Source organism: Arachis hypogaea, chromosome 19, assembly GCF_003086295.3.
Source record: "Arachis hypogaea cultivar Tifrunner chromosome 19, arahy.Tifrunner.gnm2.J5K5, whole genome shotgun sequence".
NCBI lineage: Eukaryota > Viridiplantae > Streptophyta > Magnoliopsida > Fabales > Fabaceae > Arachis > Arachis hypogaea.
In genome coordinates, this window is record NC_092054.1 from 54,609,197 (window position 1) to 54,632,269 (window position 23,073).

Consider the following 23,073-nt stretch of genomic DNA (forward strand, 5'->3'; position numbering starts at 1 on the left):
AATTCTAGAGTTTCATGAGATATGTTGAATCCTGGCTAGCTGTTAAGCCATGTCTAATCTTTTGGACCGAGGTTTCACTTATCCTTAGAAGAGCTTCTTTGTCTTTCTCATCAATTTAGCTATTGTATGTAATGTCCTGCTGAAGCTTGGCTAGCCATGTCTAATCTTTTTAGACTGAAGTTTTAGACTAACATTGCATGATTCCTGGAATTCCTATTAAAAATTTTGAATTTATTTATTTTTCTTTTTTCCAATTAATTTTCAAAAAAGTACAAAAAAAATAATAAAATCATAAAATCAAAAATATTTTGTGTTTCTTGTTTGAGTCTAGTGTCAAATTTTAAGTTTGGTGTCAATTGCATGTTTTAAATTTTCAAAAATTTTTCGAAAACTCATGCATGTGTCTTTCATGATCTTCAAGTTGTTCTTGATGATTTTCTTTGTTTGATCTTTAAATTTCTCTTGTTGGTGTCTTTTCTTGTTTTTCATATGCATTTTTTGAATTATTGGTGTCTATAGAATAAAAATTTTTAAGTTTAGTGTCTTGCATATCTTTCTTTTCTTAAAAATTTTTAAAAATATGTTCTTGATGTTCATCTTGATCTTCAAAGTGTTCTTGGTGTTCATCTTGACATTCAAAGTGTTCTTGCATGCATTATTAGTTTTGATCTTAATTTCTTGTGTTTTGCATCATTTTTATGTTTTTCTCTTTCCTCATTAAAAAAAATATCTTTCCCTTATTTCACTCATAAATTTCGAAATTTGAATTGATTTAATCACAAAGTTTTAAAATTTAGTTGTTTCTTGTTAATCAAGTCAAATTTCAATTTAAAAATTCTATCTTTTTCAAATCTTTTTCAAAATCAAATCTTTTTCAATTTCCTTTCATATTTTCGAAAATTCTAAAAATTTGATTTTCAAAATCTTTTTCTTATTTTTATTTCATATTTTCGAAATTAATACTAACATTTAATATTTTTATTGAAATTTTTTACTTGCCTATTAAGAAAGGTTCAATCTTTAAATTCTAAAATCATATCTTTTAGTTTCTTGTTAGTCAAGTAATCAACTTTAATTTTCAAAAATCAAATCTTTTTAATTTCCTTTTTAAATCTTTTTCAAAATAAAATTTCAATCATATATTTTTCAAAATCAATTTCAAAATCTTTTCTAATTTCTTATCTTTTCAAAATTGATTTTCAAATCTTTTTCAATTAACCACTTAACTTTTTGTTTGATTTTAAAAGTTTTCTATTTCAATCATATCTTTTTCAAAACCACCTAACTACTTTTCTCTCTCCAATTTTCGAAAATCACTAACCACTTTTTCAAAAATCTTTTTAATCAAGTAATTTATTTAGCTTTCAATTTACTTTTATTTCTTCCCTTAATTTTCGAATACTAACCAATAATTAAAATAAAAATAAAACATATTTTCCTTTTATTTTAATTTAAAAATTCGAATTCTCTCTCTCTCTCTCATCTCTTTCTATTTATTTATTTATTTACTAACACTTCTCTTCTTCTTAGAATTCGAACCCTCTCTCCCTCTTTGTGTTCGAATTCTTCATCTTCTCTCTTTTTTATTCTACTCTTCTATTCTTCTACTCACATAAAGGAATCTCTATACTGTGACATAGAGGATTCCTATTCTTTTCTGTTCTCTTCTTTTTTATATGAGCAGGAGCAAGGATAAGAACATTCTTGTTGAAGCTGATCCGGAACCTGAAAGGACTCTAAAGAGGAAGCTAAGAGAAGCTAAAGCACAACATTCTGGAGAGGACCTGACAGAATTTTTCGAAAAAGAAGAAGACATGGCCGAACCCAACAACAATGGTGGAGATGCAAGGAAGATGCTTGGTGACTTTATTGCACCCTCTTCTGACTTCTGTGGAAGGAGCATCTCAATTCCTGCAATTGGAGCAAACAACTTTGAGCTTAAGCCTCAATTAGTTTCTCTGATGCAGCAGAATTGCAAGTTTCATGGAATTTCATTGGAAGATTCTCATCAGTTCTTAGCTGAATTCTTGCAAATCTGTGACACTGTTAAGACCAATGGGATTAATCCTGAGGTCTACAGACTTATACTTTTTCCCTTTGCTATAAGAGACAGAGCTAGGACATGGTTGGACTCACAACCTAAAGATAGCTTGAACTCTTGGAAAAAGTTGGTCAATGCCTTATTGGCCAAATTCTTTCCACCTCAAAATTTGAGCAAGCTTAGAGTGAAAGTCCAAACCTTCAGATAGAAGGAAGGTGAATCCCTCTATGAAGCTTGGGAAAGATACAAGCAATTGATCAGAAGGTGTCCTTCTGGCATGCTTTCAGAATGGAACATCATATGCATATTCTATGATGGTCTGTCTGAATTATTTATAAACCCCAATTTTGTGGTTTATCTTGTGCTTAATTTGGAGGATTTTATCACCTTTTCCCACATTTATTCAATGAAATAGCATGGTTTTGTAATTCTCCCTTAAATTGTGCTTAAGTGTGAAAACATGCTTTTTAGACCTTAAAATAGCCAATTTTAATCCACTTTAATTCCATTCGATGCCTTGATGTGTTTGTTGAGTGAATTCAGGTTCATAAGGCAAGTATTGGATGGAAGAAGTGAGGAGAAAAGCATGCAAAGTGGGAGAACTCATGAAGAAATGAAGGAACCGTAAAGCTGTCAAGCCTGACCTCTTCGTACTCCATCGACCATAACTTGAGCTCCATAGGTCCAAATGAGGCAGTTTTAGTTGCGTTGAAAAGCTAACATCCGGGGCTTCGAAATGATATAAAATTTGTCACATGTTGCTTCACGTTTAGGGGCGCGCACGCGCCATGTACGCGTGTGCGCCGATGCTGCTCGTGGCCCACTAAAGTGAAATCGCCCCCAGCGATTTCTGAAGCACTTTGGACCCAACCCAACTCATTTCTGATGCTATTTCATGCAGAATTCAAGCTTGGGCAAGGGGGGAGCAATTGCTTGTAGTGTAGCATTATGTAGGTTAGTTTCTAGAGAGAGAAGCTCCCTCTTCTCTCTAGAATTAGGGTTCCTAGGATTAATTGCATCATAGATCCATGTTTAATTCCTTGCTTTCATCTTGTTTCTTCTACATTTTCATGCTCTAGTGGTGTAATCTTCTTGTTCCCTCTTGTTAATTTTACTTTTCATGCCTCCTTGTTTAGGATTGATGAACACTTGTTGGATTTGGATTTTCTATTAATGTAATTGATGTTTGATGTCTTTTATTGTGAATTTGAGTTGTTGATCTTGTCTCCTTACAATTTGTAGTTGATAGATTTTACTATTTCTTGTCATTTATTATGCTTTCTTTTTATGCCTTCCAAGTGTTTGACAAAATGCTTGGTTGGATGTTAGAGTAGATTTTGAGCATTTTTGGCTTGGAAAGAGTAATTAGGTAATCTTGAGTCATGAAAACCCAACTCTTGTTGGTGATTTAGAGTTGTTAGCTAGTATTGTTTCCATTAACTCTAATCTCTTGCTAATTCACTTAGTGAGATGATTAGGACTTTTGGATTGAGATTAGCTAGTCTTGTTTGACATTCTCCTTATGTGAAGATGACATGATACCTTCTTCCGTTTGTTGGAGTTGACTAAATAAGATGAATTAATCAATGTATGACTAGGATAGAAAGCCTATGATCTCAATTCTTGCCATGAATGTCTCTCTTTATTACTTGCTTTCTTTAGTTACTTACTTGATTTACTCTTCTTGTCATTTAAATTCTTGTCCATTTACTTCCTTGCCCGTTTATCAATCATGCCCCCTTGTTCCTTCATAGCCAATAATCATTCACTTCATTGCAATTCCTCGTGAGACGACCCGGAGTCCAAATACTCTGGTTAATTCTTATTTGGGGTTTGTACATGTGACAACCTAAATTTTTGCATGTGAGGACTCTTTGTTGGTCTAGAACTATACTTGCAATGAGAATTCAATTGAGAAATTCTATATCAACAAAAGTTTACACATCAAAATGGCGCCATTACCGGGAGTTGCAATGGTGTTATATTATTGGCTATTGTATATTTTGTGAATAGCTTGATTTTTGGTTTGCTTGTTAGTTTTTGCTAGTTGTAGGACTTAGTTTTCTTTATTTCTTGTTAGCTTTTGTTTTTGTTTTCTCTTTCACCATGAATTCTCATCACTTTGGCTATGAGTGTGGTTCAAACTATGTTGTAGGAAATGAAAGCTTCAAGAGGATGTGCATCAAGAATTTGGAAATCAAAGATGGGAGGAGCCCCAAGCTTATGGACAACCTTCTTGGCAACAACCTCCTCCGGTTCCTTATGGGTACAATTCAAATCTTGATGCATGCCAATCTAATGTATGTGATGACCCTCATTGTGGTTGTCAACCACAATTATCATATGCATATGAACCCCCTCCTCAACATAGCCCTCCACCACACTCACAAGCCTCATACCACCATTCACCTCCATATGATCCTAAACCATACCCACCATACCAACCACCATATGAACCATACTTAGAGCCACCACTATTCCAACACCAATACTCCCAAGAACCACAAAGTCCACACACACCACCTCAAGAATTTCACCAATATGAACCACCTTCTGACTATAATACCTTTTCCTCAAATAATGAACCCTCTCTTCCACCACAACCCTCCGATGAAGCCTTTATGCTAGAATTAAGGGAACTTGAATATCATATCTTAAGGCAACACGAGGAAGATGAAAAGAAATTTGAGGAGTTAAGAGCAAAAATGGATATCATGGTAGAAGCCGTTGGCAACATAGTCTCATCCCGCCTAAGCCTATGCGATCAAGGCACTTCCATTGTGAAATGTGGAGAAGCAACCAAAGAGCTTATTGAGGGAGTGAACTTGAAGCTCCAAGGTGAAGAAGAGGAGTTAAAGTAAGAAATGCAACAAGAGGAGGAGGTAGAGATTATTGAACAAAAGGAAGTAGTGGTTGGAGCCTTAGGATATGTTGAGTACATAGAGGAAGCACAAATTGAAGAGCCTTCTTCCATGGAGTTCGAAGTTGATGTTGAGGAGGAGAGTGCACAACCTCCAAGGCACAATGTGATTGAAGAATTAGAAGAAGTGTTCCAATCAATAGGCCCTCCTATTTATGATGACTCTGCATCAACATATGATCCTCTTGAATTTGAAGAATTCTTCCCTACTATGCTTCGAATTGATGATGAGGTAGATTTCACTCAACCTCCTATGTATGATTTGAGTGATGGGGAAGAGCTAGAGGACATTGGTGAAGAAGAATGTGAACTTGAGGAAGCTTGGCAAGTGGTAGAGCATGAAGTATCTTGCCAAGTGGTGGAAGCCTTCCAAAAAGGGTAGACGGGAGTGGAACGTGTTTTGTCAAGACCGTTGGGAACTCCTCCACCTAGGTTGTCATCTAATCTTTCATTTGAGTGGGTAAGACTTCTAACTATTAGCTTTATTATCCCACTTGAATATGGTTTGCTTGAGACGGATGGCCAACTTAGGGCGCTTTGTAGAATTAAGCGTAAGAAGAGGATGTTTAGTGGTTGGCGTTGTAAGTCTAGGCTCATTATGGTTGAAGCTTCAAGGAGTAAAGGTTGGACTAGTGCTCAATTGGATGGGTCTAGGAGGATAGTTTGGTGCTTCCATGAGAATTCATCTCTCTTGCCACCCGGAGGAAATCACCATGATCAACTCAAGGACGGGTGTGAAAACAAAGTGTGGGATCCTGGATCGCACAAAGAAGATCAACTTTGGGAGCCTATGGTTTGTAAAGAACTCCATCAAAGCTTGGAGTTATTAACTTTGAATGATGAAGCACAATGGAAGTCCAAGCATTGGTGGATGTTCAAGGATGGATTCAAGCACAAGCCACCTTGATGAGGAGCTCCCCATAAGTCCAACTTAAGGACAATAAACAAAAGTGCTAGGTAGGAGACACCCCACCATGGTAACATCTTTCCCTTTTCCTCTTTGTAAATATTGGTAATTTAGGTTTAATTTCATGTTTTGTTTGATTAGTTGAGTTTAATTGGGAGTCTAGTAGGTCAAATAAGATTTTGTGATATTTCGGTAGTTGTTTGGAGGTTGGGAATGCTTGGTTTGGTGCAAAAACATAGAAAAAAATTTGAAAAACAGAGCACCAACCCGTGCGTGCGCGCACCTAGCGCGTATGCGCACCTCAAGCATTTTCGACCATCCACGCGGACGCGCCATGTACGCGTACGCGTGGATTGAATTTTTCCACTTCCCATACATTCACCCGAGAGTTGTGACTGAAGTGTGCCAAATTTGTGCCCTAGAGCACGCGCACGCGTACCTTGCGTGTACGCATCGACTCTCTGTTTTGTCATGCATGCATACACGTCAGCCGCGTGTACGCGTCGCTTCCATTTCATCAATCCACGCTTACACGCACATGACGCGCATGCGTGGATTGCCTTGTTTCAACCATCTTCTTTTCTTCTCCTCTTTCCATTTCTTTCCTTCTTCTCTTCTCTTTCCACCCTTCAATCATCATCCAACACTACCAAGCATCATGCAACACCATTTCTTTTAGTTAGTTAGTTAGTTTAATTTTTATTTTTCATTATAAGTGTTGGATTACTAATCTTGTTTACCATTTACTGCTGCCTATTACTGATAGGATGTTAGTTTAACATTATTGTTGTTAATTGTCATTGTTGGATTTATTTGTTGAGGTTATATTTGGTTACTTGGTTTGGAACTTTTCATCCTTAATATTTTTGAATACCAAGTACATGCTACATTGCCTTCATGCATCTTAACTCTTTGAATTGCATGTTTTGGCCACCATGCATTCATCATCTATTGTTAGGCAATTGTACATTATCAATGCATTTTTTTAGGATGATTGTTCTAATTGATCATCACCTATTTCATGAATTGAGATTTTTAAAATTGTGAAATTGGATCGAAAGCTTACCTAGCGACATATTTTTGAGCTTTCTAAGCTTTGTGGACCATGCTTGCTATGTGATTGATTTTTGACTTCTATATCCTTTTTCCTAAGTTCCATAGCATCCATGTGTTCCACCTCTATGTCACTTAGGTGTTTCAACAACTTCAATATGTGTCATTGTTTGATGTGTGAGCTCTCTATACCGTTTTGTTCATTAAATTTACTTACACATCAATCAATGTCTATGCATTATCCAATTTCACAATTGCTTAATTTTTGCTTGAATGCTTTTATGCTTCTTCACTACTCGTTGGGTTGTTTTAGCCTACAAGTCTTTTAAAGTATCTCAAGCACACTAGAATGAGTGAAATGTGTGTCTTCTTTTGTATAATTGTGACATGGTTTCTAAATACTAGAGTGTGAGTTCTAAACTGCATGCAAGTTAGGACCCACGCACTTATTTTCCATTAATGTCACACTAATTCACTCACTCAATTCTAGTGATTTACCTCATTCCAACAATCCGTGCTTCCTTGCTTGTGCATTTACTGGTCTTATTATCTCCTGTTTTCTATGTTCAGGATGAGTCATCATAAGCAAAAACGGAAGCGGGGGAAGAACACACAGCAACCGATTGACCTACCAGCTGAAGGTGGCAACTCGGAGAGTCGCCGTACCCCCTTTGCTCATCTTTGGATGCACCGAGGACGGTGCAAACTTTTAAGTATGGGGAGGTCGTCCGACCACTCGGCGTTTTTAGGTGACAAGTTTCTAATCCCAACACTTTTGCACTTCATTTTAGGATTCTTAGTTGCATTTTCTTATTTTGCATATGTATATAATAAGCTTAGTCAAAATCATGATATTTTCCAAGAATTTTATCTATAGAGTATCCCTATTGATTGAAAAATTTTTTCTTTAGAACTTGCTTGAATTATATACTTTGTGGATCATGTTTTGAGCTAAGAACACAAGCATATGAGATTTGAGCCTAATTGTGTGGTTACATCATATGACCACTTATTTTCATTCTTGGGTGCATTATTCTCTTCCTATGATTGTAATATTTGATTTCTTTGATTCTTTACGTCCATTATTTTGTGTATACATGTATTTATATGATTAAGGCCATTGTTCAAATAGCTCACTTACCCAAATAGCCTACCTTTTATCTTCCATTGTTAGCCAATTTTGAGCCTATGCTTAACCCATTTGTTCTTAATTGTAGCACATTACAAGCCTAAGTGAAAAATAATAAATATCCCTTAATTTGGATCTTTGATTAGCTTATGCTAGTGAGAGTGTTTATCATTTGATTTTGGGAGAGTTGGGAATATTGGGTAGAGATAAAAGTGTGTTTTTGTATTTGTGTTGAGAATCTTGGGAATTGGGTACATACTCATGTATTAATCATGTGTAAACCATATGCATTGATGTTCTTGTATATATTTTAGTTTGAATAATAATAATAATAATAATAATAATAATAATAATAATAATAATAATAATAATAATAATAATAATAATAATAATAATAATAATAATAATAATAATAATAATAATAAAAGAAAAAATATATATATACAAAAAAAAGAAAAAAATATATAAAAAAAAGAAGAAAGAAAGGAAAGCAATAAGAAGGGGACAAAAATGCCCCAAAGTCAAGGTTCAATAAAAATCAATGCATATGTGTGGTGATCGAAAGGGAATACATGAGTGTGTGAAAAAGTGAAGAATGGATAGCTAGGTTTGTTTAGAATTGTATAGGTTGTCATAGGTTAGGTGGGAAGTTTAAGTTGATCAAAGATTCAAATCTCTAGATCACTTGACCATATGCATCCTACCTTGACCCTAGCCCCATTACAACCTATGGGAAAGTCCTCATGATATTTGTATGCATGCATGAATTAATTGTTGATTGTTAGATGAAAAATAAATCTTAGAAAGCATGATTAGGGGAGAATTGAGTGAATCAACCCCATACACTTGAGCGACTAGAGCGGATACACATCCGGTGAGGGTTCGATTGCTCAATTACATGTTTTCACCCATGATCATCTCTTTTCTTGCAAGTTTGTAAAATCTTTTTAATAATTCAATTCAATTGTGGGTTTGATTTGACTGCTATGGCTTTAGCCCTTGTACTTGTATATGTATTCTTGGAAATTGACTTGTTTTGACCAAGTGGATGCATTCATGTAGATAGATTGCATATAGATAGGTAGCATTAGTTAGTTTGCATTGAATAAATGTTGATACCCCTTTTGTTCTTTCTTGATTTTAGCATGAGGACATGCTTAGTTTAAGTGTGGGGAGATTTGATAAACCCCAATTTTGTGATTTATCTTGTGCTTAATTTGGGGAATTTTATCACCTTTTTCCACATTTATTCAATGAAATAGCATGGTTTTGTAATTCTCCCTTAAATTGTGCTTAAGTGTGAAAACATGCTTTTTAGACCTTAAAATAGCCAATTTTAATCCACTTTAATTCTGTTCGATGCCTTGATGTGTTCGTTGAGTGAATTCAGGTTCATAAGGCAAGTATTGGATGGAAGAAGTGAGGAGAAAAGCATGCAAAGTGGGAGAACTCATGAAGAAATGAAGGAATCGTAAAGCTGTCAAGCCTGACCTCTTCGCACTCAATTGACCATAACTTGAGCTACAGAGGTCCAAATGAGGCGGTTCTAGTTGCGTTGGAAAGCTAACATCCGAGGCTTCAAAATGATATAAAATTTGTCATATGTTGCTTCGCGTTTAGGGGCACGCACGTGCCATGTACGTGTGCACACCGATGCTGCTCGTGGCCCACTAAAGTGAAATCGCCCCCAGCGATTTCTGAAGTACTTTGGGCCCAACCCAACTCATTTCTGATACTATTTCATGCAAAATTCAAGCTTGGGCAAGGGGGAGCAATTGCTTGTAGTGTAGCATCATGTAGGTTAGTTTCTAGAGAGAGAAGCTCTCTCTTCTCTCTAGAATTAGGGTTCCTAGGATTAGTTGCATCATAGATCCATGTTTAATTCCTTGCTTTCATCTTGTTTCTTCTATATTTTCATACTCTAGTGATGTAATCTTCTTGTTCCCTCTTGTTAATTTTCCTTTTCACGCCTCCTTGTTTAGGATTGATGAACACTTGTTGGATTTGGATTTTCTATTAATGTAATTGATGTTTGATGTCTTTTATTGTGAATTTGAGTTGTTGATCTTGTCTCCTTACAATTTGTAGTTGATAGATTTTACTATTTCTTGTCATTGATTATGATTTTTTTTATGCCTTCCAAGTGTTTGACAAAATGCTTGGTTGGATGTTAGAGTAGATTTTGAGCATTCTTGACTTGGAAAGAGTAATTAGGTAATATTGAGTCATGAAAACCCAACTCTTGTTGGTGATCTAGAGTTGTTAGCTAGTATTATTTCCATTAACTCTAATCTCTTGCTAATTCACTTAGTGAGATGATTAGGACTTTTGGATTGAGATTATCTAGTCTTGTTAGACTTTCTCTCATGGAAGATAACCTATATCTTCTTCCAATGTTGGAGATGACGTAATAAGATAAATTCTTGTTTATATTTGTTACATGATTAATTAGTCTTGTTTGACATTCTCCTTATATGAAGATGACATGATACCTTCTTCTGTTTGTTGGAGTTGACTAAATAAGATGAATTAATCAATGTATGACTAGGATAGAAAGCCTATGATCTCAATTCTTGCTATGAATGTCTCTCTTTATTACTTACTTTCTTTAGTTACTTGCTTGATTTACTCTTCTTGTCATTTAAATTCTTGTCCATTTACTTCCTTGCCCGTTTATCAATCATGCCCTCTTGTTCCTTCATAGCCAATAATCATTCACTTCATTGCAATTCCTCGTGAGACGACCCGGAGTCCAAATACTCCGGTTAATTCTTATTTGGGGTTTATACATGTGACAACCTAAATTTTTGCATGTGAGGACTCTTTGTTGGTTTAGAACTTTACTTGCAACAAGAATTCAATTGAGAAATTCTATATGAACAAAAGTTTACACATCAATTGTCCAAGATGTCATTGGATAACTCTGCTGGTGGATCTCTTCATCTGAAGAAGACGCCCGAAGAAGCCTAGGAACTCATTGAAATGGTTGCAAATAACCAATTCATGTATACTTCTGAAAGAAATCCTGTGAATAATGGGACAACTCAGAAGAAAGGAGTTCTGGAGATTGATACTCTGAATGCCATATTGGATCAGAATAAAATATTGACTCAGCAAGTCAATATGATTTCTCAGAGTCTGTCTGGAATACAAGCAGCAACAGGTAGTACTAAGGAAGCTTCCTCTGAAGAAGAAGCTTATGATCCTGAGAATCCTGCAATGGAAGAGGTGAATTACATGGGAAAATCCTATGGAAACACCTATAATCCTTCATGGAGGAATCATCCTAATCTCTCATGGAAGGATCAACAGAAGCCTAATCAAGGCTTCAATAATAATAATGGTGGGAGAGCACGGTTTGGCAATAGCAAACCTTTTCCATCATCTTCTCAGCAACAGACAGAGAATTCTAAGCAGAGCCACTCTGACTTAGCAACTGTAGTCTCTGATCTATCTAAGACCACTCTCAGTTTCATGACTGAAGCAAGGTCCTCCATTAGAAATTTGGAGGCACAAGTAGGTCAGCTGAGTAAAAGAGTTGCTGAACTCCCTCCTAATACTCTCCCAAGCAATACAGAAGAGAATCCAAAAAGAGAGTGCAAGGCCATCAACATACCCCACACGGCCGAACCTATAGAGGAGGGAGAGACAGTGAATTCCATTGAGGAAGACCTCAATGGACGTCCACTGGCCACTCAGGAGTTCCCTAATGAGGAACCAAAGGAATCTGAGGCTCATACAGAGACCATAGAGATTCTACTGAACTTACTGTTGCCATTCATGAGCTCTGATGAGTATTATTCCTCTGAAGAAGATGAAGATATTATTGAAGAGCAAGTTGCTCAATATCTAGGATCAATCATGAAGCTGAATGCCAAGTTATTTGGTAATGAGACTTGGGAGGATGAACCCCCATTGCTCATCAATGAACTAAGTGATCTGGTTCAACTGAAATTACCTCAGAAGAAACAGAATCCTGGAAAGTTCTTAATACCTTGTACCATAGGCACCATGACCTTTGAGAAGGTTCTGTGTGACCTGGGATCAAGTATAAACCTCATGCCCCTCTTTGTAATGGAGAAACTAGGAATCTTTGAGGTACAAGCTGCTAAAATCTCACTAGAGATGGTAGACAATTCAATGAAACAGGCTTATGGACTTGTAGAGGATGTCTTAGTAAAGGTTGAAGGCTATTACATCCCTGCTGACTTCGTAATCCTAGACACTGGGAAGGATGAAGATGAATCCATCATCCTTGGAAGATCCTTCCTAGCCACAGTAAGAGCTGTGATTGATATGGATAAAGGAGAGTTAGTCCTTCAATTGAATAAGGACTACCTTGTGTTTAAGGCTCAAGGATCTTCCTCTGTAACCATGGAAAGGAAGCATGAAAAGCTTCTCTCAATATAGAGTCAAACAGAGCCCCCACACTCAACTTCTAAGTTTGGTGTTGGGAGGCCAACATCAAGCTCTGAGTCTCTATGAAGCTCTCTAAGAGCTTCACTATCAAGCTACTGACATTAAAGAAGCGCTTGTTGGGAGGCAACCCAATATTATTTAATTATATTTATTTATTTTCCATTGATATTTTATATTTTCTTTAGGTTGATGATCATGTGAAGTCACAAAAACAAATGAAAAATAAAAAACATAATAAAAAACAGCATTAAAAACAGCATACCCTGGAGGACAGGCTTACTAGCATTTAAACGCCAGTAAGGATAGCAGAATAGGCGTTTAACACCCAGCCTGGCAGCATTCTGGGTGTTTAATGCCAGAAAGGGCTATCTGGCACAGGCTGGCATTAAACACCAGAAATGGGCATCTGGTTGGCGTTTAACGCCAGAAATGGGCAGCAGAGTGGCGTTTAACGCCAGGAAAGGTAGCAGGACTGGCGTCTAACGCCAGGAAAGGTAGTAGAGCTGGCGTTAAATGTCATATTTGGCACAGAATGGGCATTTGAACGCCAGATTGGTGCAGGGACTCAAATTCCTTAACACCTCAGGATCTGTAGACCCCACAGGATCCCTACCTATGCCACTTCTTCTTCTCTCCTCTTCACACCTTTCCATAACACTCTTCCCCAAACACCATTGACCAATCACCTCAATACCTCTTCCCCAAATACCCTTTACCTATCAAATCCTACCCTCTTCCCCGTAACCTCTTTACCACTCACATCCATCCATCATTAAACCCCACCTACCTCACCATTCAAATTTAAACCATTTCCCTCCCAAACCCTCCCCTTCATGACCGAACCCCCCTCTCTCTTACCCTATAAATACCCCTCCTCACTACCTTCATTTTCACGCAATATACACACTTCTCTCCCTCTTGGCCGAAACACATACCCCCTCCATCTCCTCCATTTCTTCTTCTTCTACTCCTTTCTTTCTCCTTTTACTCGAGGACGAGAAAATCTTCTAAGTTTGGTGTGGGAAAAGCTTAAGCTTTTTAATTTTCCATAACCACTAATGGCACCTAAGGCTGGAGAAATCTCTAGAAAGAGGAAAGGGAAGGCAATTGCTTCCACCTCCGAGTCATGGGAGATGAAGATATTCATCTCAAAAGTGCATCAAGACCACTTCTATGAAGTTGTGGCCAAGAAAAAGGTGATCTCCGAGGTCCCCTTTAAGCTCAAAAAGAGTGAATATCCGGAGATCCGACATGAAGTCCGAAGAAGAGGTTGGGAAATTCTCACCAACCCCATTCAACAAGTCGGGATCTTAATGGTTCAAGAGTTCTATGCCAATGCATGGAGCACTAAGAACCATGACCAAAGTGTGAACCCGAACCCAAAGAATTGGCTCACAATGGTTCGGGAAAATTACTTAGATTTTAGTCCGAAAACTGTGAGGTTGGCATTTTAACTTGCCAATGATGCAAGGAGATCCTCATCCTTTCACTAGAAGGGTCAACTTTGATCAAAGGTTGGACCATGTCCTTAGGGACATTTGTGTGGAAGGCGCTCAATGGAAGAGAGACACAAGAGGCAAGCCGGTTCAACTAAGAAGGCTTGACCTCAAACCCGTGGCTAGGGGATGGTTGGAGTTCATCCAATGCTCAATCATTCCTACTAGCAACCGGTCTGAAGTTACTATAGACCGGGCTACCATGATCCATAGTATCATGAATGGAGAGGAAGTAGAAGTTCATGAGATCATATCTTTAGAACTCTACAAGGTGGCAGATAAGCCCTCTACTTTGGCAAGGTTAGCCTTCCCTCATCTCATTTGTCATCTATGCAATTTAGCTGGAGTTGTCATAGAGGAAGACACCCTCATTGAAGAGGACAAGCCCATCACTAAGAAAAGGATGGAGCAAACAAGAGAGCCCACTCATGGACCTCAACAAGAGCATGAGGAAGTTTCTCATCTAGAAATCCCTGAGATACCTCAAAGGATGCACTTTCCTCCATAAAAATATTAGGAGCAAATCAACACCTCCCTAGGAGAATTGAGTTCCAACATGGGACAACTGAGGAAGGAGCAACAAAGGCAAGGAAGAGACATAGAGGAGCTAAAGCACTCCATAAGATCTTCAAGAGGAAGAACTAGCCGCCATCACTAAGGTGGACCCGTTCTTTAATTTTCTTGTTCCTTATTTTTCTGTTTTTTGTTTCCTATGCCTTATGTTTTATTTATGTTTGTGTCTTTATTACATGATCATTAGTGTTTAAGTGTCTATGCCTTAAAGCTATGAATGTCCTATGAATCCTTCACCTTTCTTAAATGAAAAATATTTTTAATTGCAAAAGAAAAAGAAGTACATGATTTCGAATTCTATCTTGAAATTAGTTTAATTATTTTGATGTGGTGGTAATACCTTTTGTTTTTTGAATGAATGCTAGAACAGTGCATATTTTTTTTTGAATTTGTTGTTTATGAATGTTAAAATTGTTGGCTCTTGAAAGAATAAAGAAAAAGGAGAAATGTTATTTGATAATCTGAAAAATCATAAAATTGATTCTTGAAGCAAGAAAAAGCAGTGAACACAAAGCTTGCAGAAAAAAATGGCGAAAAAAAGAGAAAAAAAAGAAGAAAAAGCAAGCAGAAAAAGCCAATAGCCCTTTAAACCAAAAGGCAAGGGTAATAAAAAGGATCAAAGGTTTTGAGTATTAATGGATAGGAGGGCCCACAGGAATAAAATCCTGGCCTAAGCGGCTAAACCAAGCTGTCCCTAACCATGTGCTTGTGGCGTGAAGGTGTCAAGTGAAAAACTTGAGACTGAGCGGTTAAAGTCGTGGTCCAAAGCAAAAAAGTGTGCTTAAGAGCTCTGGACACCTCTAACTGGGGACTCTAGCAAAGATAAGTCACAATTTGAAAAGGTTCACCCAGTTATGTGTCTATGGCATTATGTATCCGGTGGTAATACTGGAAAACAAAATGCTTAGGGTCACGGCCAAGACTCATAAAGTAGCTATGTTCAAGAATCAACATACAGAAATAGGAGAATCAATAACGCTATCTGAATTCTAAGTTCCTATAGATGCCAATCATTCTGAACTTCAAAGGATAAAGTGAGATGCCAAAACTATTCAGAAGCAAAAAGGCTACAAGTCCCGCTCATCTAATTAGAACTAAGTTCATTGATAAGTTTGGAATTTATTGTATATTCTCTTCTTTTTATCCTATTTTGTTTTCAGTTGCTTGGGGACAAGCAACAATTTAAGTTTGGTATTGTGATGAGCGGATAATTTATACCCTTTTTGGTATTGTTTTTACATAGTTTTTAGCATATTTTTGTTAATTTTTATTATATTTTTATTAGTTTTTATTTAAAAATCACATTTCTGGACTTTACTATGAGTTTGTGTGTTTTTCTATGATTTCAGGTATTTTCTGGCAGAAATTGAGGGACCTGAGCAAAAATCTGATTCAGAGGCTGAAAAAGGACTGCAGATGCTGTTGCATTCTGACCCTCCTGCACTCGAAATGGATTTTCTGCTACTACAGAAGCTTAATTGGTGCGCTCTCAATTGCGTTGGAAAGTAGACATCCTGGGCTTTCCAGCAATATATAATAGTTCATACTTTTCTCGAGATTTGAAGGCCCAAACTGGCGTTCAAAGTCAGCCTAAAACATCTTGGCGTAAAACGCCCAAACTGGCACCAGAATTGGAGTTAAATGCCCAAACTGGCACCAAAGCTGGCGTTTAACTCTAGAAATAGCCTAAGCACGAAAAAGCTTCAATACTCAGCCCAAGCACACACCAAGTGGGCCCCGAAAGTGGATTTCTGCACTATCTGCACCTAGTTACTCATTTTCTGTAACCCTAGGTTACTAGTTTAGTATAAAAACTACTTTTAGAGATTTATTTTACAACTTATGACATTTTTACATGCCATATTGTTCACTTTTGGAGGCTGGCCGCACGGCCATGCCTAGACCTTTCACTTATGTGTTTTCTACGGTGGAGTTTCTACACCCCATAGATTAAGGTGTGGAGCTCTGCTGTTCTTCATGAATTAATGCAATTACTACTGTTTTCTATTCAATTCATGCCTACTTCTTCTCCAAGATATACTCTCGTACTTAATTCAGTTAAGTCAGAATGAAGGGGTGAACCGTGACAATCACCCAATCTTCGTTACTCGCTTAGCCAAGGTCGCGTTCCTGACAACCACAAAGCGATCTACATGATGTTCAACGTAGTCATTGGATGACAGCTGGAGTATACTCTCTTGGGTTTCTAATCTAAGATTAGAACCTTCGTGGTATAGGCTAGAATTATTGGCAGCCATTCCTGGGATCCGAAAAGTCTAAACCTTGTCTGTGGTATTCCGAGTAGGATCCAGGATCCAGGATCCGGAAAGTCTAAACCTTGTATGTGGTATTCCGAGTAGGATCTGGGAAGGAATGACTGTGACGAGCTTCAAACCTACGAATGTGGGGCACAAGTGACAGTGTGCAAAAGGACAATGGTCCTATTCCGACGCTAGCAGGAACCGACAGATGATTAGCCCTGCGATGACAGCGCAGATGGATTTATTTTCATCGAGGATCATACAGCTTTCCATGGAAGGAGGTAACGCATGTGTTCATACCCTGGGTCAAGATATCCGACCCGGGATGTTTAGTGACAAGACAACCGACCTCTTCAGGTCAGACTTTCCGTCCTTTTCTCAAAGATCTCGGCCAAATTACCAGGAAAGCCCAATAAAGGGCCCGAATAGAGGAACACGACCCAAATCCAAAGGCAGCCCAAGTCTATAGAGATAAAGGCGGTTCCCCAGAAGATAAGATGACCTCACTGTAAGATAAGATAAGATAAGATAAGATAACTAACTTATCTTAACTAAGAAGGTCACTCTACACCATTATAAATACACTGGAGCACCCAGGTATAACTCATACTCTGATTCTACAAAAAAACCTGCTTAATACCCTTGCTAACTTAAGCATCGGAGTCCCTTGCAGGTACCTCCCACCCTTCGGTGACGAAGGATCAGCAGTGCAGCCAAGCTCAACAAGTCGAATACAATAGCCCCGGCCTCCATTCACAGCCGAACGCATCATCTCCGATCAGTACAGAAGATCTCGTCCGAGATCGACCCACAGAAGTTAAATTCCTATATAGGAACATTGTCACAAGGTTCGGGTTCCATACTCCATTACCACAGACAATGGCACCCAATTCACAGATGCAGGCTTCAGAAAGTTAGTGGCCGACTTGAACATAAAACACCAGTTCACTTCCGTAGAACATCCCCAAGCCAATGGACAAGCTGAAGCTACCAACAAAGTCATATTGGCTGGGCTAAAACGGAGATTACAGGACACAAAGGGAGCCTGGGCAGAGGAACTCCCACAGGTCCTATGGGCATATCGAACAATGCCGTATTCCACCACAAAGGAATCACCCTTCCGATTAGCGTACGGAATGGAGGCAATGATCCCAGTGGAGATTGAAGAAGGGTCGCCTAGAGTGATCCACTATAATGAAGAGGCCAACTCCCAACTTCAAAGGGAAGAACTCGACCTACTCCCAGAAGTCCAAGAAAGAGCTTGGATCAGGGAAGAGGCATTAAAACGTCGAATGGCTTCGAGATACAATCAAAGGGTAGTGCCGCGAGGATTTGCTGAGAACGACCTCGTCCTAATCTGAAATGATATCAGAACAACTCGACCTGGAGAAGAAAAGCTGGCAGCAAACTGGAAAGGACCCTACCGAGTCATAGAAGTACTTGGAAAGGGCTACTAAAGACTGTCCGAACTCGATGGGCGAGAGCTTCCTAGGTCATGGCACGCCTGCAATCTAAGAAGGTACTATAGTTAAGGACGATAAAGGATCTTAGGACAAGGCGCACTCTTTTTTTTGAAAAAGGTTTTTTAATGAGGCGCCAAGCCAGGACCTATAAATTGCCCGACTTAGAGGGATAAAGCTCCCACATGTATATATTTGCATTTTCTTTTGAATAAAATCTATTTAGATCTTCTACAAATTCTCAAGGCGCATTAATCTGAAACGTTCATCGTCCGATTATAAAGCTACAGATCGGCAGAAAGTGAAAATCAAATTCACTGCACGATCATGATAAAAGACCAACATAGATGAAAACCAAATTTCCTTAAAAGGTCGACCAAACGAGAATTAAACCCAATCTCTACAAAATCGGCAAAGATGAAAATAGAATAATGCAAGAAGTTATCGAAAGTGATCCATAGAAAGGACCTGACGAGGTCATAACAAAATGGATTGCTAAAAAATAACTTAAAGACTGGTCGACGTAAAGAAGTCGGACCAGTCACAATAACCAAAGTTATAAGTAAATCCCTGGAAAGAGGTCTGCCCAGCCCTATAAAAGAGGATTACTATAACTTAGAAGGGCCCGACATGAAGAAGTCGGCCCAAAACATAAAGTTATAAAAGTAATCCTTGAAAGAGACATGAACAAGGTCCAAGAAAGAGGATTACGAAAATAACTTAGAAGGGCCCGACATGAAGAAGTCGGCCCAAAACATAAAGTAATCCCTGAAAGAGACCTGAACAAGGTCCAAGAAAGAGAATTACGAAAATAACTTAGAAGGGCCCGACATGAAGAAGTTGGCCCAAAACATAAAGTTATAAAAGTAATCCCTGAAAGAGACCTGAACAAAGTCCAAGAAAGAGGATTACAAAAATAACTTAGAAGGAACTAACACAAGGAAGTCGGTTCCAAAATCAACAAGGTATAAAAAGTAACCCCCTGAAAGAGACTCGACGAGGGTCCGAGAAAGAGGGTTACTAGAAATAACTTAGGTAAGACTGACATAAAGAAGTCGGCCTCCCCCAAACAAGTTGCAAGAGTAATTCCTAAAATAAGACCCAACAAGGTCCAAAAAAAAGGATTACTAGAAGTAACTGAAATGACGAAGCCGGCTTCCCAAAAACCTTAATGTTATAAAGGTAATTACTAACGGAGACCTTACAAAGGTCCCAACAAATAGGGTTATTAGAAATAACTTCAAAGCCGACATACAAGTTGGATCCAAGCAACTACAACCTCAGAGGAATCAAGCCATAAGTATGAAGGCAATCTAAAGAGGTCAACAAAGCTCCAACACTCCGAAAAGCCTAAAAAGATACCAAGGCAGATGCAAACAGACATGATATAAAGTTATAATAATAACAAGCTCAAGAGGCTACCAAAATCAGCCCCAAGAACTTGGAAACTATTTTGTTTTTCAAAATAAAGTTGCTAAACAAGCAACCAAAAGAATGTCAACAGTCAGCAAACATCATAAAGAGTTTAAAAGCCCACAAGCCGGGCTATCTACACAAACATTTAGAAAACTATTTATCAGAAGGCTTCTCGGCAACATCAACATGGGGTGAAGGAGGGCGAGTCCGAAAAGGCACTGCATCCACTGTCCCGTCATCCCTATTCAAGATTTGGCAATCAGGATCTGATTCAGGATGAACGACCTCAGAGGAAGGAGTTGAAGAAATCGGCATAACAGAAGCTTTGGCCACAGGCACAGAGGGAGGTTCAACATCGTCATCATCAGGGTCGTCAGGGACAATTTTGCCATCCTTTACAATATTATCTAGACTGAATAGAGCAAGGTCGACCTAGGGATCAAGAACCCGAACCTGCTCCTTCAAGTTCTCATAAGCAGCATTTACGCTGCCCACAAGGTGACCCTGGAGCTCGGCATAATTAACTCGGGCAGACTCCAAATCCTCCCTAAGATGCATCACTTCCCTATAGGTCGTGACATAGCTGTCCTTGTGCCTCAATGCCGTGTCTTCATCCAACCTCACAAAAGCCGCCAAAGCAACAGAACTAGCCTTTTCAACCTCCAACTCCTTCTCCGTCTTGGTCACTTTCAATTGGAGTTCCTCTTTTAAACCCTTCATCCGGTCGAACTCCTGCTTAGCCTCCTCCATGAAGGCTTTGGTGGCATGAAGAGGAAGATCTTGGGCAGTTCGGTACAAGGCAGCTCCCATATGCGCCATCTTAATACTACTCCGAGTTATAAAATCTAAATGGTGAAGGAGAGATACATCATCCATAGGGAGGGCACCATAACGACCGATCTGCTGGTCGACAAAGCCAACAGCGTCGAAATCAGGCGCATCCAGATTGAAGGGCTCGACAGTTCGTGGTCTTTTGGAAGGAGGAACGACCGGAGGGTAAGAAACAGCGGCAGAAGACTGCGGAAGATCAAGTACACAGACTCCAGGAGTAGGGATAATTCTCCTTGGTCTGGGCGAGCTCAGCACAGATGGCTTCGCCAGAACCTAAGAGGACCCTTCCCCATCCGCCCTGGTCGAGATGTTCTGGGCCGCAGTAGCCCTCGCTTTCTTGAAAGCCTTCATCGATTCATTATTCTTAGCCATTTCTGAAAAATGAAGAACAAACAGCTTTACAAACCAGAAAGAGAAGAAGGCAGCAAGGAAAAAAAAACAAGAAACAAAATATATCAAGTAAATACCCAATGCAGTTCGGACAAGGGAGGGGTCCCCCAAAGATTTTTTAACGTCCAAATGAGGAGGTTCCCCCAAATGTCCTCCAAAATAGTTACAAAGGCTTGCTCGACCTCGTCTAACATCTCCCAGGTATATCGGGATACCACTACGTTTTTCTGCCACTCTAAAGGAAAGCGGGGTTCGTCATTCTCATCCAGAAAGAAAGGCTGAGCTCCTTCAACAGCCCAGACCTTAAAGAAGTAATTCTTAAAATCCTGAAAGGATTCATCATACATAGAAAAAATCTTGTGCCCCTGGGCAGATCTAAAAGAAATCCAAGAAGCCTTCTTCTTGGTAGTCCCAGGCTTGGTCAACACAAAAAGATACAAAAAGAGAGTTTGAGAAGGAGTAACAGCAAATTCTCGACAAACCAACTGAAAAATATTGATAAAACCCCAAGAATTTGGGTGAAGCTGAGAAGGGGCAACATTACAGGACCATAACAGGTCAGTTTCAAAAGAAGTAAAGGGAAGAGTGATGTTCATTTGGCTAAAAAAGAAATCATATGCATAGAAAAAGGGACGCTCTCCCTGAGTCAGAACAGGGAAGCAAACCCTATTGTCAAAATCAGGTGCTACCAACTCGTAACTGTTCTCCTGATCTCCACTGCTATAAATTTGGTGATGTTTTCTAAGCTCTATGCAAAATTCAGAATTGGCTAAAGAAACACACAACAACACAAGGGAGTCCAACCAATCGGACATCCCCTCAGGAACCTTAGAAGACGCCTCGACAATATTTTTGCGAAAAGACATGGCCAACTAGTCCTACAAACAAGAAAGGAAGATTAGATTACTAAAAAACATCTCGGACGAAGTCAAAACAACTCAGCCAACATAGTCCAGCGCAGTACAAGCGATAAAAGAAAACCCCAGGACCTACACCAAAAAGATCCAGGGGCATCCTTTGGAGGCAGAACAAGGACTCAAGAAAACCCGCAAGCCTACACCTCGAATACAGGAAGATAATGACCCTCTTTTTCAACAAAAACGATAACTCTGAATAGAAAGCCACGAGTCATAGATAAAACCATCAAAATAACCACACTCCAAACCCATAGTCTCAGTCATAATCAACAAATGAAGCGACCAAATAACAAAGCGTATCAAGAAAAAGGTAGCAAAGACACAATCTTTTCCAGGAAAATAAAAATCATCGTTATCATCCATAAAATTCAGAAGCAAGGAAAAGCTATCAACGGGGCAAAAATCAAGGGGCAATCTTTTTCCAAGCAAACAAGTGCAGTTCATAAAACTCAAGCATTAAAGAACAAGTAGAAGCAAGCAGCAAAACATGCAAAGCCCTAAAAAAGCCTCAGCAGAAATACCAGGAGTATGCATAAAAGACGAAAAGGAAGCTAGAAAAAATAAATCACAGTAACAAGCAAACACAAGACTACAAAAAGGTTCAAACTTTCCAACATACATTCAGTGAGAATCAAAGCTCTACCAGAAAAATAATGAGAACGATGAAAAGAAGAACCAACCTGAACAAAGGAAGAAGCTTCGAAGAAGATTGAAGACGGAGAGACAGAATCGTCTTTCGAGCAAAGAAAAACACCAAGAAATCACCAAAAGACGTTGCAAGGAAGAAATGCGAAAACCACAAACTTCAGGAAACAGAAAGAGAGAAAGAAAAGGGAAGTTACGGAGAAGAGAAACCGTTTTTTGAGTGTGAAATTCAAAACAGAGACGTGGTGCACGAAATTGTGATCTCAGGCAACGGTGCCAAAAACTCTGTACGCACGTCTTAATAAATCGTTTTTCATTCACAACTTCGATACAACTAACCAGCAAGTGCACTGGGTCGTCCAAGTAATAAACCTTACGTGAGTAAGGGTCGATCCCACGGAGATTGTCGGTATGAAGCAAGCTATGGTCACCTTGTACATCTCAGTCAGGCGGATATCAAAAGGTTATGGAGTTTTCGAAATTAAATAATAAGTAAACATAAAATAAGGGTAGAAATACTTATGTATATCATTGGTGAGAATTTCAGATAAGCATGTAGAGATGCTTTCGTTCCTCTGAGTCTCTGCTTTCCCGCTGTCTTCATCCAATCAGTCT

At 38.7% G+C, this 23,073-nt stretch overlaps 1 non-coding gene across 1 annotated transcript; it reads right to left on the minus strand.

Moving 5' to 3' along the window:
- Positions 1 to 2,216: 2,216 nt before the first annotated feature.
- LOC112781753 (small nucleolar RNA R71) lies at positions 2,217 to 2,320 on the minus strand. The gene has a single exon (XR_003192513.1). It is a non-coding gene; the product is annotated as a small nucleolar RNA R71 (small nucleolar RNA).
- Positions 2,321 to 23,073: the final 20,753 nt, after the last annotated feature.